The sequence below is a fragment of the Herpailurus yagouaroundi genome, unplaced genomic scaffold (genome assembly GCF_014898765.1).
Source record: "Herpailurus yagouaroundi ecotype Mexico unplaced genomic scaffold, PumYag 67569, whole genome shotgun sequence".
Taxonomy (NCBI): domain Eukaryota; kingdom Metazoa; phylum Chordata; class Mammalia; order Carnivora; family Felidae; genus Herpailurus; species Herpailurus yagouaroundi.
In genome coordinates, this window is record NW_024420375.1 from 2,042,696 (window position 1) to 2,060,562 (window position 17,867).

General features: G+C 36.7%; 1 protein-coding gene across 5 annotated transcripts in view; it reads left to right on the top strand.

The window, feature by feature from the left end:
- EDA (ectodysplasin A) overlaps positions 1-17,867 on the top strand; it is a 445,999-nt gene that overhangs the window by 334,616 nt on the left and 93,516 nt on the right. The window lies entirely within an intron of this gene.

Consider the following 17,867-nt stretch of genomic DNA (forward strand, 5'->3'; position numbering starts at 1 on the left):
AAGTATTTTGTTCTTTTTGATGCTATAGTAAATGGGATCTTTTTCTTAATTTATTTTTTGAATAGTTCGTGATAGTGTATAGAAAGAGACTTTTATATGTTCATTTTGTATCGTACAACTTAACTGAATTCATTTGTTATTTCTAACAGGTGTTTTGGTGGAGTTTTCTATATCTAGGTTTATATCATCAGCAGACAGAGGCAATTTTGCTTTTTCCATTCCAATTTGTATGCCTTTCATTTATTTTTCTTGTGTAATTGCTCTAGCTATAGGACTTCAAGTACTATGTTGAAAGAATTGGTGAGAATGGGCATCCTCATCTTTTTCCTGATCGTAGAGGAAAAGCTTTTTTAGCTTTTTGCTGTTAAGTGTGATGTTAGCTGTGAGCTTGTAATATATAGCCTTTCTTATGTTGAGATACATTCTTTCTATACCTAATTTATGAAGAATTTTTATCATGAAAAAATGTTGAATTTTGTTGAATGCTTTTCTGAATTTATTGAGATGATCATATGATTTTTACCCTTCATTCTGTTAATGTAATATATCATATTTGAGAACATAAATTGTTACACCCATTTTGGATATTAATACATCTCCCGTCAAATTAAACATTAGGATACCTTTATAATCTAGCATTTACAGTTTAGGGAATCTATCATACAGAAATAAGAATACCAGTACCTAGGTCATATGTACAAGGATATTTATTATAGCACTGTTTCAGTGGCAAAAAGAGGGATAACCCTGGCATCTACATGCAGGGAAATGGTTGAGTAAATTATGACATAGCTATACAATTGAATACTATGCCACTATTAAAATGAATATGTTAGAATGTTATGTATGGACTGAAAGAATACCCATGTTCTTTTGCTAGGTAATCAAAATCAAGTTTCAGAATAATCTGTAACATATAATCCCATTTTTATATAAAAAAAGAAAGATATTAACCCCCTAAAATTTTTATAGATACAGATATATGGATATAAATATAGAAACAGATGTGGAAAGCAGAAACACCAAATTCTGGATTATTGATTACATCAGGTGGAAAGAGGTTGGATGGGAAAGGGATAGCTCTTAAGTGGTTCTGTATTTAGTTCTATATTGTTTGACTTGTTACAATATGCATTTGTTACTATAATTTATTTAAAATATAATTAAAAAGTGGAAAAAATGGAGAGAAAATGGACTAGAAGGGGAATAAGGGAAACAAAGAAGCCAGTTAGGAGGCTGTTACAATGGTACACATAAGAAATGATGGTGACTTAATTAGTGTAGCAGCAATGGAAACAGAAGTAGACAGGTTTATTTTTATTTTTTTTATTTTTTTTTTAATTTTTTTTTCAACGTTTATTTATTTTTGGGACAGAGAGAGACAGAGCATGAACGGGCGAGGGGCAGAGAGAGAGGGAGACACAGAATCGGAAACAGGCTCCAGGCTCCCAGCCATCAGCCCAGAGCCCGACGCGGGGCTCGAACTCACGGAGCGCGAGATCGTGACCTGGCTGAAGTCGGACGCCTAACCGACTGCGCCACCCAGGCGCCCCTAGACAGGTTTATTTTTTAAAAAATTTAATGTTTATTTTATTTTTAAGAGAGACAGAGAGTGAGTGGGAGAAGGGCAGAGAGAGAGGGACACACAGAATCTGAAGCAGGCTCCAGGCTCTGAGCTGTCAGCACAGAGCCTGATGCAGGGCTCAAACTCACAAACCATGAGATCATGGCCTGAGCCGAAGTCAGAAGCTTAACCAACAGAGCCACCCAGGAGCCCCAGACAGGTTTATTTAGGAAAAAATTAGGACTTGGTGGTTTGTTTGAAGGGAGAAAATGAGGAGTCAAGGAAGCCACCCAGGTTTCTGGCAAAGTGCTATACTAGTCACTGAGATAACAATCAGAAAAGGAAGATGTGTGGTTTTAAACAGGTTTTAAGGGGGCGCCTGGCTGGCTCAGTCGGTTGAGCGTCCGACTTCGGCTCAGGTCATGATCTCACGGTCCGTGAGTTCGAGCCCCACGTCAGGCTCTGTGCTGACAGCTCAGAGCCTGGAGCCTGTTTCAGATTCTGTGTCTCCCTCTCACTGACCCTCCCCTGTTCATGCTCTGTCTCTTCCTGTCTCAAAAATAAATAAAACGTTAAAAAAAATTAAAAATAAACAGGTTTTAAGTTTCAGGTACTTGTGTGAAATTCAAGAAGAAAAAACCTGTAAGCAGTTGGGGATATGCATCTGAAGCTCAGGAAAAATATCTGGGCTGGAAATATGGATATGTAGATCATTAGCTAGGTTAGGACTCTCTCAGTTACAAGTGACAGATAGCTGGCCTAAACTGTATTAAGATCTTTTTTTCTAAAGAAGAGGGCATGGCCAAATGTCCATCTACTGCTGAATGGATAAAGAAGATGTGGTATATATATACAATGGAATATTACTCAGAGATTTAAAAAAATGAAATCTTGCCATTTGCAACAACGTGGATAGAACTAGAGTGTATTATGCTAAGTGAAGTAAGTCAGTCAGAGAAAGACAAATATCATATGACTTCACTCATATGTGGAATTTCAGATACAAAACAGATGAGGGGCACCAGGGTGGTTCAGTTGGTTCAGCATCCAACCTCCACTCAAGTCATGATCTCATGGTTTGCGGGTTCAAGCTCCACATGGTTCTCTGGACTTACAGTTCAGAGCCTGGAGCCTCCTTTGGATTCTGTGTCTCCTTCTCTCTTTGCCCCTCCCCTGCTTGCGTTCTGTCTCTGTCTCTCAATATGAATAAATGTTAAAAAAAAAAAAAGACACAAAACAGATGAACATAGAGGAAGGGAAGCAAAAATAATATAAAAACAGAGAGGGAAACAAACCATAAGAGACTCTTAAATACAGAGGACAAACTGAGGGTTGCTGGAGTGGTTTTGTGTGAGTGGGGGCTAAATGGGCAAGGGGCATTAAGGAGAACACTTGTTGGGATGAATCACTAAATTCTGCTCCTGAAATCATTATTACATTATATGTTAACTAACTTGGGTGTAAATTTTTTTTTAAATTTTTTTTTTCAACGTTTATTTATTTTTGGGACAGAGAGAGACAGAGCATGAACGGGGGAGGGGCAGAGAGAGAGGGAGACACAGAATCGGAAACAGGCTCCAGGCTCTGAGCCATCAGCCCAGAGCCCGATGCGGGGCTCGAACTCACGGACCGCGAGATCGTGACCTGGCTGAAGTCGGACGCTTAACCGACTGCGCCACCCAGGCGCCCCGGGTGTAAATTTTTAAAAATAATAATAATAAAAAGAAGAGGACATGGGATTTATAGGTTTATTTAACTGTAAAGTCCTTGATGAAGCTGGCTTAAGATATGGCTGAACCTTGGAGCTCATGTGATCTCACCAGTACTCTCTCAGCTCTGCTTTCCTTTGTATTCACCTCATTCTTCAGGCAGGTTCTCCCTATAAAATGGGAAAGATGGCTAGCAGCTCTAGCTTACAATTATCCAACTTAGTAAAGCCAATGGAAAAGTGTGCCTCACCCATCTACTGAAATCAGTAAGAAGGATGTTGTTGGCAACAGTGATGAGAGTAGTTTTAGTAGAGTAATAGGAATAGAAAGATTGAGAGTCAAGTTAGATGAGTCAGTAGAAAATAACAAATATAAATGAATAGCTAGAGATTTACTAGCCATCTACTATGTGCAAAGCACAGTGCTATATTACACGCAGGGATACAAAAATGATTAAGATAAAGTTCCTTAGTTCTGGAAGCCCATGGTCTTCATAAAAGAGGATCTTGTAAATAATTCCCAGAGGTGATTAGTACTTATATGGAGGTATGAGATTGTAGTGGAAGCATACAGGAGGGAGCCACAGAATGGCCAATGCAATACATTACCAAGGAGAAGCACACAATGGCTGCCATATACTAGGCATGCATACATGAATGGATGGAGGGAATGAAATTTGAATTGAATTTTGGAGGATGAATAGGACTTTTTTTTTAATTTAACTTTATTTTTATTTTTTTAAAATTTACATCCAAATTAGTTAGTATATAGTGAAGCAATGATTCCAGTAGATTCCTTAATGCCCCTTACCCATTTAGCCCATCCCCCCTCCCACAACCCCTCCAGCAACCCTCAGTTTGTTCTCCATATTTATGAGTCTCTTTTGTCCCCCTCCCTGTTTTTATATTATTTTTGTTTCCCTTCCCTTATGTTCATCTGTTTTGTCTCTTAAAGTCCTCATACGAGTAAAGTCATATGATTTTTGTCTTTCTCTGACTGACTAATTTCACTTAGCATAATACCCTCCAGTTCCATCCACGTAGTTGCAAATGACAAGATTTCATTCCTTTTGATTGCTGAGTAATACTCCATTGTGTATATATATACCACATCTTCTTTATGCATTCATCCATCGATGGACATTTGGGCTCTTTCCATACTTTGGCTATTGTTGATAGTGCTGCTATAAACATGGGGGTGCATGTGTCCCTTCGAAACAGCATACCTGTATCCCTTGGATAAATGCCTAGTAGTGCAGTTTCTGGGTCATAGGGTAGTTCTATTTTTAGTTTTTTGAGGAACCTCCATGCTGTTTTCCAGAGTGGCTGCACCAGCTTGCATTCCCACCAACAGTGCAAAAGAGATCCTCCTTCTCCGCATTCTTGCCACCATCTGTTTTTGCTTGAGTTGTTTATGTTAGCTATTCTGACAGGTGTGAGGTGGTATCTCATTGTGGTATTGATTTGTATTTCCCTGATGAGGAGCGACGTTGAGCATTTTTTCATGTGTCGGTTGGCCATCTGGATGTCTTTTTTGGAGAAGTGTCTTTTCATGTCTGTTGCCCATTTCTTCACTGGATTATTTGTTTTTTGGGTGTTGAGTTTGATAAGTTCTTTGTAGATTTTGGGTACTGACCCTTTATCTGATATGTCATTTGCAAATATCTTCTCCCTGAATAGGACTTGAATAAAGAAAAGTAGAAAGTGCAATTCTGACAAAGGGAACAGCAAATGCAAAGGCTAACCAAACCCCCTAGGTCTCTTAGCTCTCCTCATGGCTTAAATAAAAACCAATATGTAATGTAGGAGCTTGGAAGAAGGACTGAGGGGGAAGCCAGAACAATTGGGCAGAGAAAATGTGTTAAGATCCCAGAACTGCCTGAGAAGCTTTCAAATGCCCACTCAGACATTTCATAAATGGTATTTTAGTCCCAAATTATCTTGGCATCTTCCCCACCTCACTGTGTCTCTTTTCTACCCTCTGTTCACTTGAGAAAGAAATACTAGCTAGGCCAACACAACTCTTCCTTTCTACTAAATACAAGATATATAAGCCATGTGTAATGTTTTTTTAACTTTTGTTGCAGTTTTAATTTCCCTGATATTCTAAAAAAAATTTTTTTTAGTGTATTCATTTTTGAGAGAGAGAGAAAGAGAGAGCATGAGCAGGGGGAGGGGCAGAGTGAGAGAGGGAGACACAGAATCCAAAGCAGGCTCCAGGTTCTGAGCTGTCAGCACAGAGCCCAATGTGGGGCTCAAACTCATGAACCGCGAGATCATGACCTGAGCCAAAGTCGGATGCTTAACCGACTGAGCCACCCAGGTACCCCTCTCTGATATTCGATTTAGTAATCTCTGGTGCAAGGTAGCAAAATATATTTAGAACCTCAATATAATTTGAAATCAATGATTCATCCTACTTTCTTTCTTGTTTAGGATTCCAAGCTGATTTAGAAGACATAGATCCTATGCCATTAACATGTTCAGAAATGTAGAGAGAGCTATTTTTGAAATAATTAGGTACCAAGGGTGCTTTGCTATATATAGACTTATGAGTCTTAGCTTCATTTTATTTATTTTTTTCTTAGCTGCATTTTAGCACTGCTTCCAGTATATACCCTCTTTAATGAATCTAGTACTGTAGTAATTTAGGTCAGTTCTTGAGGGTTTAGCCTCACTTAGGTACTACATATGCCAAGCCAGGGTTCTAAGCAACCTATGCTATTTGTTAAATAGTGTACTAATTAGAAGGTGGCTTTGTGCAGATCTCTTCTCTCTATAGCAAAACAACTCATAGGCCTAGCCTATAGCCGGAAAGTTAGTAGTGTCATGTAGATGAAATTCAGCACATCATTATCTTACATTGTGCCAGAAGAGCTGAAAGAAGATTGACTTGGTAATTTGCTATGTTTTGATCCTGATGTGTTTAGAAATATGACTTCTCAAAAAGGAAATGGAAAAAGAATGTGTTCCTCATGATAGCTTCACAGTATCTCCTGACAGTGTGTTCAGCTATTGTAAATACAGCAATTTTATTCTCTCCTCAAATTTCAGATATATTTCATTCATTTAAAAAAAGAAACTACATTGAAATGATCAAATTTTAAAGTATGAATTGCATGCTTTCAAAAGTGAAATTTTATATTTCATGTTACACATTTAAATCTCTGTTTTGTTCAAAAGCAAAGACAAACTTCTTTTTTTGTTTTTTCAATGTTTATTTATTTTTGAGACAGAGAAAGACAGAGCATGAACAGGGGAGGGTCAGAGAGAGAGGGAGACACGGAATCTGAAGCGGGCTCCAGGCTCCAACCTGTCAGCACAGAGCCAGCCGAGCCGGACGCGGGGTTCGAACTTATGAACCATGAGATCATGACCTGAGCCAAAGTCCAATGCATAACCGACTGAGCCACCCAGGTGCCCTGTAAAGACAAACTTCTTTCATGAGTCACAGAGTCATTGGTTTGTATAGTGCATTATCTTTACAAGTCATCTCCAAAACTTTACAAACTTAGGTTTACACTGTAACTTGCTTAACGGAGAGGAGTATATTTGTGGTACAAATATTTTAACTCAGGTTGTTTTCAAGTTTCAGTTCAGCATTTTGAATCTAATCTCTTCTCCCCATCCCCTAGCATAGTATTCAAAATCCAGAAGCTATCAGAAATAAGGCCCAAATTTAGTACAGTAAAGCTGCCAGTATATGGTTGAAATATATATACAAGAAAGAAAACTCAGTTGATATTATCAAGCAATCTTTCTGACCCTTGATTTCTCTCTCAGACACCTTGTTGCAGAGAAATAGCATAGAATTTAAAGCCACATAGACCTGATTTCAAATTTAAAATCACAGAGACCTAATTTCAAATCTGAGGTCTACTACTTTTAGCTTTGTGGCCTTGGCCAAGTCACATAACCTCTCTCAGCATAAGTTTTCTCATTATATAAAGACAATAATGATATTTTCTTTGATAAGATATCATAAAGATTAGAGGTAATATAAAATTCCTAATTTAATGCTAGCAGATAACAGGTGCTCAATAATTGGTAATTATTAGTATCAACTGTAACATAAGAGTAGTACTAATCCATCTATTTGTCAGGTTATAGATAAAATGGATAAGAATGCTTTTTTCAAACATCATGGTCTCTTACCCATGTTTATAGTGGAGAAAAGAAGCTATCCTGCTTATCTCACAGGACTGTGATGATCAAAAGAGATAATATATACTAAAGCACTTAGAAAATGTAAAGTGCTGTTAGGATCAAGGTGGAGTCTGTAGTTTAAATAAGGCTTAAGAGACCTCTTTTGCTTCTCCCTCCAATGAATTAAAAGTTAAAGAATAAAAATTGAGGGGCACCTGGGTGGCTCAGTTAGTTAAGCATCTGACTTTGGCTCAGGTCATGATCTCACAGCTTGTGAGTTCGAGTCCCACATCAGGTGAGCTTGAGCCCTTCTTTGGGTAAGCTTGAGCCCAGCTTCAGGTGAACATGAGCCCCACTTCAGGTAAAAACACAAACCCTGCTTCTCTCTCTCTCTCTCTCTCTCTCTCTCTCTCTCTCTCTCCCCACTCCTTGCTTATTTGCACCTTCCCTCTCAAAAAAAAATTAAAGAATAAAAATTGAATATCACAAACTGGTATTACTATTGATAGTTTGTTACATCTGATTTTGTCCATCTTGCAGGAAAATACAGAATACAAGTTTTGTAAATAAAATATACTTATTCTCAGTATACCCTGATTATTCAGAGGTCTTTTATTTAGCAACCGCAAACATCCATAACACAGCCTGGACACCTCACAGGAGGTGAGATGAAAGCCCTATGATCTGGAAACAAAATCTCAAGCCAATGAGGCCTCTCACTCTACACCTATAAGAGAGGAGTAGTGCCAACTTTACTAAGCATCTTGATTTAGTGTTGTATATAAAATAAAGGTTGCTTACTAATATAATGAGCTTAGTTGTCTGACAACCAATTAAAATGAGAGAAGGGGTCAAGGTGCCTGGGTGGCTCCGTCAGTTAAGCGACTGACTTAATCTCAGGTCATGATCCCACAGTGTGTGCGTTCGAGCCCTGCATCAGGCTCTGTGCTGACAGCTCAGAGCCTGGAGGCTGTTTCAGAATCTGTGTCTCCCCCTCTGTCTCTGCCTCTCCCCAACTTGTGCTCTGTCTCTCTCTCAAAAATAAATAAACATTAAAAAAAATTTTTTAATGAGAGAAGCGGTCTACTAGATGTAAGAAAACTGATACCCTAAGAAGGCATAGTTAGTATAAAGACAGAATTCTAAAAACAGAACAAGAAAAATGAAGTCACTTGGGATCATTCATGTAGGGGTTCTAACTTCCCTGTATGCCTTAGTAGACACTGAGCACGTCACTCGATGGTCCAGTAGGGAATTTTCATAGTGATGCTTAGTCCTCAACAGACAACTATATCTGACATGACAAGACAAAGAAGTCTCAAAACATTTTAGAAAGATTTCTGTTCAGATTTCAAAGTTTGCTATTATTGGAGTAAATTTTAGTTATCCAGAAAACTCATTGCTGTGGAGTCACTTCTATGGTGCCAAGTTAGTAAGCTATTAACTATACATTAAAGCTGCTAGTTGGGGTACCTGGGTGGCTCAGTTGGTGAGCATCTGACTTCAGCTCAGGTCATGATCTCACGGCTCATGAGTTTGAGTGCCACATCAGGCTTGTTGCTGTCAGCGTAGAGCCTGCTTCAAATCCTTTGTCATCTTCTTTCTCTGCCCCTCCCCCATCTCTCAAAAATTATTAAACATTAAAAAAAATTTTTTTAAAAAGCTGCTAGGCAAAAACCATATAACATTGTAATTAGAAAGAAATATGTATGGTATTTAACCAACTCTACTAGAAGCCATCTTAAAGATTAATAAATTCTAAAATAATATATACATATATCAAATCATTACCTTGTACACCATAAACTAATCTACTGTTATATGTCAATTATATCTCAATAAAACTGGAAAAAATAAAAATAGTATGTATGTAATAAGTGCATTTAAGACAAAAATCACCTTATGGGATGCCTGAGTGGCTCAGTCAGTTGAGCATTGGGCTTCGGCTCAGGTCATGATCTCACAGCTCATGAGTTTGAGCCCCACATTAGGCTCTGTTTTGGAGCCTGGAGCCTGCTTCAGATTTTGTGTCTCCCTCTCTCTCTCTCTCTCTACCCCTCCCCCACTTGTGCTCTTTCTGTCTCTCAAAAATAAATAAACGTTTTTTAAAAATTAAAAAGAAACATCACCTTGGACCTATAATTACGCAAAACCTATTTGAATACTGAAAAAAGTAATTTCCAAAATATTAAATACAGTATTATAACCATTATATAGTTACAAACAGCTAAGGTTTTTTTTCTTAAAGAAAGCTTTTTGGGAATACATATAAATGTGATACAATTATATGAAAATTATATGAAAAGAATGATGAACACAAGATTCAGGATATTTTACCTCGGGTGGGGGAGAGATAGGAGGTGAGAGTGAGAAGGAACTGCATGATTGGATGTAAGTTTTTACAAAGTCCTAGGTTTTGTTTTAAGTGATTGGTTCCCAGGTGATTGTTCCATTGTGTTGTTTTTTTTTTTAACTAAATAAAGTGAGTTACACATAGACCGATGTGAGTTAGGATATGCTGTAAATGTAAAATACACACCAGATTTCAAAGACTTAGGTACCAAAAAAAAAAAAGCAATGTAAAACATCTTATTAATACATATTTACATTGATTACATGTTGAAATTATAATATATTGGACATATTGAGTTAAAATCCAATAAATTGGATATATTAAGTAAAATTAATTTCACTTTTTTACTTTTTAATATGGCTAATAGAAAATTTAAAAGTACATATGTGGCTCAAAATTGTGGCTGTGGCAGTGTAAGAATTCTACAGCACTGGTCTTTATGTTTTTAACCAGTTGTTTTCAGACTTGAAGCCAGTTAGTTTGTCTTTTTAGACTTAGTAATTCTAATTTATTTCATTTTTGGCTTCTAAAATCTCAACTGAAAGTTTTAATAAATATGAAAGCAATGCATGTCCCTTCTAAAACAAAGTTAAACATGAGAGAAATTTGATTTAACACAAGGAAAGTAACATCACAACCTCAGTTTCCAGACATAGCCACCATTAACAATTAAGTAGTTTTCTAGGTGTGTGTGCTTTTAAGGTTTTAGAACCTGAACATCAAAGTTATCTATCTCCTTTCTCACATTCTCTGTGACCAGAGAAGTAATGGAAAGTCATAGCTTGCTTTTGTGCCACTTCTGGAGTGGGAATACTCTAACGTTAGCTGGATTTGGATTTCTTTCCCTGGCCAAGATTCTTCTCCTCCCCAAAAGAAATGCCATTTGGCCTATATTTATAGTAAAATCCAAAGTGAGCTGAAATTAATTTTCCAAGAATTTCCTAATATCCCTGGAAGAAATCAGAGAGACAATGGGTTATTATAAAAACAGAACTAAGAATCACTGTTTCAACCTATTGGTCTCCAACAAAGTACCTGATAATTTCTCCCACTGGGTATTAAGCAGGCTTCTGGTGGGAGTGTAACAATCTGAAGAAAACAAGATGCATCCATTTGTCTTCAGTCATAGCTTCCTCTGTATTCTTAGGAAACAGTTTAATGGAGATAGCTGTAAAGGGAAAAAAGAATACAAAGGTCAGATTTGGATTATGTGCCAGGTCTTGAAAATGTTCTTTCCATATTGCCTGAGGCTCTATATGAAAATCATTAATAGAGGAATAGCTTCTTTTTTTTTTTTCAAGTGCCATAGAGATTATAGAAGCTATTTTCTTTGTTCACATTACTGATTGATAAGGTCAAAGATTCTGGATGCATTTCTTGGAACAAACACCAAATAATTTGACATTTTTCCTTGTTGTCTGTCCAGTGAAGCAAATTCACTCAACAATTATATTCTTAAAAACATAACAATGGACTTTAATATCATATTGTATATGATCTCATTTTTCACATTCTATATGATCTCAGGTTGAGACCTGCATGAGAAAAATAAATACAAACTGCACTCTTACTGCTATTCTGATTAGGATCTCTTTCCTCTCCCTTTTACAGAGGAATGACTGACGTGAAAGAGGCATTCCAACCAAGGCTTTTCTGAAACTCTTTTTAAGTCATTGTTCAAAGCCATCCTATCTACCCTCGAGTCCATTATCATTTTTCTTCTATCCTAACTCTCTTCAATTCCAGTTTGTTTCTTTATTGGTCACATATTGTTTTTGTGTCTTACCTCCTCCTCCTCCTCCTGTAAGATTGACAGTTCCTTGAAGTAATAGACCATGTCAAAATCTAATTCTAAAGTAATATAATGCACGTATCCAGAAAATACTTATCAACAATATTATTACCTAGAACCCATTTGCCCTAAACCTTGTCTGGGTTTATCTTATGCTATTCATGCCTTTTTTTTAAGGCTGCAAATGCAAATAACATACTAAACTTGTCCAGAGGTCACAAAAAGATAAATGGGAATTAGAAACAAATGGACAACATATGAGAGTTTTATATATTAATGGCTTATTTATATATTTTTTATATTTTTGTTTGCTTTTCCTATGTAGAAATGTATCTTTTTTATGGAGTACTGTGTGATTTAATTTTTTGAACAGAATAACAGATTAAACAGAATAGTTGGCAGAAAATAGATTTAGAATTCAGATCTAGTCCAACTACTAACTAACTGTGGGATTTAGGTGAATCAAACCTATGTTTAATTTCTTGGGAATGGGAGGTAGATGGCTTAACAGTTATCCTGATCACCTCACAAGGATATTAACAGGATAAATACATCAGAAAGTGCTTTGTAAATTAAACACCGTATAAATATGAGGTTCTTCAGATGTGATTACATTTGCACTTCCAACATTCAGGGAAAAAATTCATTTCCTGTTAGCTTCCTTTGTAGTTTGCAGATGTAGCCACAAAGTACTTTGGCCTTTGTCAGTATAGTAAAAATGCCAGCCAGCCTTTAGACAGATGTAATTTATTTGAGAAAATGATATTAGCTCACTTCTCTCTTTTTTTAAAAATTAAAATCAATGTTTTATTAAAATAGCTACACATAGAAATATAAATATTATATTAAATAGTATACATACAGCAAAATTCCAAAGCACCTCAGTAATACATTGCTCACTAATTATTCACTGTTATAATCCTCATTATTGTTTTAAAACAGATTTATTGAGATATCATTCACATAGCATACACTTCACCCATTTAACACATTAGTTATTAGACTGTTCACAGAGTTGTACAACCAACAACAACATCAGTTTTAGAACATTTTCCTTACTTCAAAAAGAAACTCTTTAGCTATCATCTCCTAACTTCTCCGTTCCCTCCCCCAGCCCTAGGCAACCACTAATGCATTTTCTGTCCCAGTAGATGTCCCTATTCTGGACATTTCATGTTAATGAACTCATATAATATATAGTCTTTTGTGTCTGACTTCTTTCTCTTAGCATAAGATTCTCAAAGTTCCTCCATTTTGTAGCATGTATCAATACTTCTTTTTTTTATCATGATAAAATATATATAACATAAAATTTACCATTTAACCATTTTCAAGGATACAATTCAGTGACATGAAGTACATTCACAATGTTTTGCAACCATCACTACTTTCCATTTCCAAAATTTCTTCATCCTCCCAAAGAGAAACAAACTCTCCATCCATTAAACTATAACTCCCCTTTTCCCACTCCCACCAGCTCCTGGTAACTGCTCTTCTATTTTCTGTCTCTGTGACTTTGCCTATTCTAAGTACCTTATATAAATAGAATCATACAATATTTGTTGACAACATACATTATGTTGTCAAGGTTCATATATGTTGAAGTATGTATCAGTACTTCATTCTTTTTAGGGATGAATAATATTTTAGGGATATACCATATTTTATCCATTCATCAGTTGATGGACACTTGAGTTGTTTCCACTTTGGGCTATTATGAGTAATACTGCTGTGAACTTCCATGTACACATTTTAATGAAAATATATTTTTATCTCTCTTAAGTATATACCCAGGAGTAGAATTTCAGGGTCAAATAGTAACTCTCTGTTCTACCTTTTGAGGAACTTCCAGAAATGTTTTCTTTTTTTTTTTTTTTTCAGAAATGTTTTCCAAAGTAGCTGTACCATTTTACAATCCCACTAGTAGTGTATGAGGATTCCAATTTCTCCACATTCTCACCAACACTTATTACTATCTGTTTTTTTTTTTATTATAGCCATCTAGTGGGTGTGAAGTGGTCTCTCATTGTTGTTTTGCTTTATATTTCCGTAATGACTAATGATGTTGAGCATCTTTTCATGTACTTATTAGCTATTTGCATATCACCTTTGGAGAAATGTCTATTCAGATCTTTTGCCCATTTTCCAAGTGGATTATTTTTTATTGAGTTCTATATATATTGTAGATTTAATTCTCATAAGATATATGATTTGTAAATATTTTCTCCCATTCTGTGGGTAGTCTTTTTACTTTCTCATTGGTATCATTTGTAGCACACAAGTTTTTAATATTGATGAAGTCCACTCTATTTTTTCTTTCATCCCTTGTGTTCTTCATTGTTTTTATTGCTTCTGTTTTAACTTAGAAAAGAAAAATCCAGGGTATGTTTTCCACTCCCCATGTGATTTACGTTCAGTCACAACTCAAGTGGCTCTGATTTTTCTATGATTTCAGGTGTCCGTAGCTTAGAAAATCCAGAAAAATAAAAGTAAAATCCAAGGTATGTTTTCTGCTCCCCTTGTGATTTGATATTTGGTCACATCTCAAATGTCTGTGCTGTCTGATCTCCATAGCTTCTTTGACAATGGTAGTCTACCTTTGCTACATTACTTTCCTTGCAGAACTGAGTGGTCTAAACTAGGAAACAAGAAGTCAGTTATTTCCTCTCTCTCACCCTTTTGTAAGGACTATTTCTTCCTATCTTTCAGTTTGCAGACATGGAGTGAGATTATAGTCATATTGATATATCTGTGCTTTAACATATAACCAATATACCTGTTCTTAATTGATTAGATTTTGCCTACTATAAAAATATTCTTTTACACTTAACTATGATGTTAGCTGTTTGGCTCTAATAACACATGTTTTTTCTGAATAACTTAGTTACAGAATACCTCAGCAAAAGAATTTGAGCTGATGACCACATGAGATTAAATTTCTGCCAGAACAAAACACTTACACATTTAAATCAAAAACCTTAGATGACCTCTAGGATTCTTTCAGCCATGAATTATGTTCATTTTAGGCAGATTTGAAATTATTTAGGGGCGCCTGGGTGGCGCAGTCGGTTAAGCGTCCGTCTTCAGCCAGGTCACGATCTCGCGGTCCGGGAGTTCGAGCCCCGCGTCAGGCTCTGGGCTGATGGCTCGGAGCCTGGAGCCTGTTTCCGATTCTGTGTCTCCCTCTCTCTCTGCCCCTCGCCCGTTCATGCTCTGTCTCTCTCTGTCCCAAAAATAAATAAATGTTTAAATTATTTAATAAAACTATTTAACATATCTAGTTCATTTATTATGGACTAAATAAGCCATGTGCTGTGATATAGACCTCAGGCTCAATTCTAAAATTAGCTTTCAGGGGCGCCTGGGTGGCGCAGTCCGTTAAGCGTCTGGCTTCAGCCAGGTCACGATCTCGCGCTCCGTGAGTTCGAGCCCCGCGTCGGGCTCTGGGCTGATGGCTCAGAGCCTGGAGCCTGTTTCCGATTCTGTGTCTCCCTCTCTCTCTGCCCCTCCCCTGTTCATGCTCTGTCTCTCTCTGTCCCAAAAATAAATAAACGTTGAAAAAAATAAAATAAAATAAAATAAAATTAGCTTTCATCTATTGTATTCCTACTAGGTTCTGGGCATTGTGCTAGGCATTCTAATCCTCGCATTATCCCTGCACATTAAATGAAGGTTATTCTCATTTTACATACAAATATAACATCAACCTCAGAAATGTGATGTAATTTGAGCAGAGGGTACAAGTGGTTAAAAAAAAAGAACAAAAATAAAGTGTTCGTTGTCTTAGTTTGCCCCTCTTGGCAGGTGTTCATTTTGCCTTTTGATGCTTCCAGACCTAATCTTAACCCTAAAGTATTCATGTTGATCTGCTCTTGCCCGAGTCTTGGACACACTGGGTTTGTTTTTTGTTTTTTGTTTTTTTTTTTTTAGAGATTTTTTGGATAGAAACTTTTTCTAGCCATAAGCATTCCACTGGGGTTGCAGGGCACCAACTTGCTTTAGTGTCTCTAGGTGGAAAAAGCTAAAAGTGGCTTTTTTTTGTATGTTTTCATTTAAATTCCAGTTTGTTAACTTACAGTGTGATACTAGTTTCAGGTGTACAATATAGTGATTCAACACTCCATACGTCAGAAGAAAGTGAATTTTTGAATGAAAGTTTAGAATCTTAGTAAAGCCGCAAAACCTAGACCCACCCCCAAACTACTGTCTTGGTGATGTTCATCTCTCTTTATCACTAGATCTTTTTAGGTTGGTGGGATAGGACCTTGGTATGCAGTATCATTAATACACCATTAAAACTCAACATTTAGGTTCAATTTCCCCATTTATACACCAAAAATCAATCTTGTACTGTGGAAACCAACCTGGACTATAAAATATAAGAGAATTGATCAAGAAATATTTATGTTGCATGGCAGAAATTTTTTTTAATGTTGTTTTTTCCTTTTTTTGAGCATCTTGGGCTTCTATTCTGAAGAAGCCCATTCTTTTTAGGGATGGGCTAACTAATTATAAATATCAGAAAAAATGAGCATATCAATCTTTTTCTTTTCCAAATGAATGATGGGCTCTTTGTCCCATAAGCTGTAACATGCATAAGTACAGAGATTGGATTTAAGGTATGGGAGAAGCAGGAAATAGTCATTAATTACATGGTCAAGTGGGAGAAATATCACATGAATACAGACATAATTGTCAGAGGCTAGTCATCTTCTTTAGAAGCTTTTTTGGAGTTGTTGAGCACAAAATATGGGTCCTTACTTTATGTACTTTATGTCATTGAATTCTCATAATAATCTTATAAAGTCAACATTATTGTTCTCATTTTACAGATGAGCAAACTGTGGCTCAAACATTAAGTAATTTACCCGAAGCCACACAACTGGTTAGTGGCATATTCAATAATCAATCCAAGGTATTTTTGATTCGAAAGTTCTTTGAAGTACGCTGCTTCCTAGTGACTTAGCATGGTCAAACACTTGCTTTTTCCTTGTGATATTCAGTGCTATAATCAGTCTGGTACTAGTAATGCAGCAATACCTGAAGCATACTGATTTGAGGGGTAAAGGAGAGTTTAAGGACCAGAAAATAGCATGTAAGACAGGGGTTGTAAAGTAAAGATATCAGCCTTTTCTGAAATGTTGAATTTGAAATTATATACTTTATACCAAGAATCCCAACAAGTAAAACTTACTATTACTTTGAGTTGAGAATGTGTGTATGGGGAAATTTTCCTGTTATTGCTTTTGAGGCTTAAAGCAGCTGCTATTACAACCCTCCAGAATAACCTTTCACCAGTCTTACCTTTACTTAACAGTAACTGTGAATGTCAAATCTTGTTTTATACAGAAGGAACCAAAGTTTCCCTGCCACTTACATCTTTCCCCCAAAAAACAAAACCTTTAGAAACCCACAAAGGAGCATTGTATAGGAAGAGAACTTGGGCCACACCAAGAGTGATCACTTAACATTCCACAAATTTCCACTGAAATTAGGAAAGGTATTTTACAGTGCTTTTCATAAACCTGGTAAATCTCCATCTCTTAAAGTTTTCCTAGACATTCTTTCACTATGGTTTATTCCTTAAATCATTACTACTGTTCAGAAATCCCCTTAGATGTCAAAAAAATAAATTTTTGAGGGTGTTGTGTGCTTTGCTGATTTTTTTTTTCTTAAAAAGAAAATAGAAGGACTTATGTTTCTTCAAAGATCAAGCAATTTCCTTCTAGCTCCTCCCTCTTGCACTAAAATCCCCTGGATATAACATGACAAACAAAACTCTGAAAAGTGGAAAGAACAAGCAGACTGCCTCAGAACTTGAGGAACAATACAGTGGTACACTCCCTGGATTTCCTCTTTGCCTCCTATATATCCCAGACAGGTCACTACAGAAGCCTCCAATCCATAAGTGCCAACAGACAGAGACAAAAACATCTCTAAGAAAAGCCTGATACCCATATCTAAAAGAAAGGAGGAAAGGGTTGCCTAACAATGGAAAACCTTTTGGAAATGCCTGTTCTATTCTAGCCAAACAACAACAGAAAAAAAAATCATGCCCTCCCCACTGTCCCCCAGTTTCAATGGAGCCTAGTAGGAAGTAATCTTTCACTCCACTCCTTCCACACAAATAAGCAGGCATCATGCTCCTATTCCCACTGCTGAGGTGGTGCTGGCAGAACTGGACAGGCAGTCTTTCTAATCCCCTATTCGGCAGAAGCAATGGTACTCCTATTCTCCTTCCAGAGTATTGTCAGCCCAGTCCACTGGCAAGCTAAGCTGCCTCACTCACACCCAGAAGCAAAAA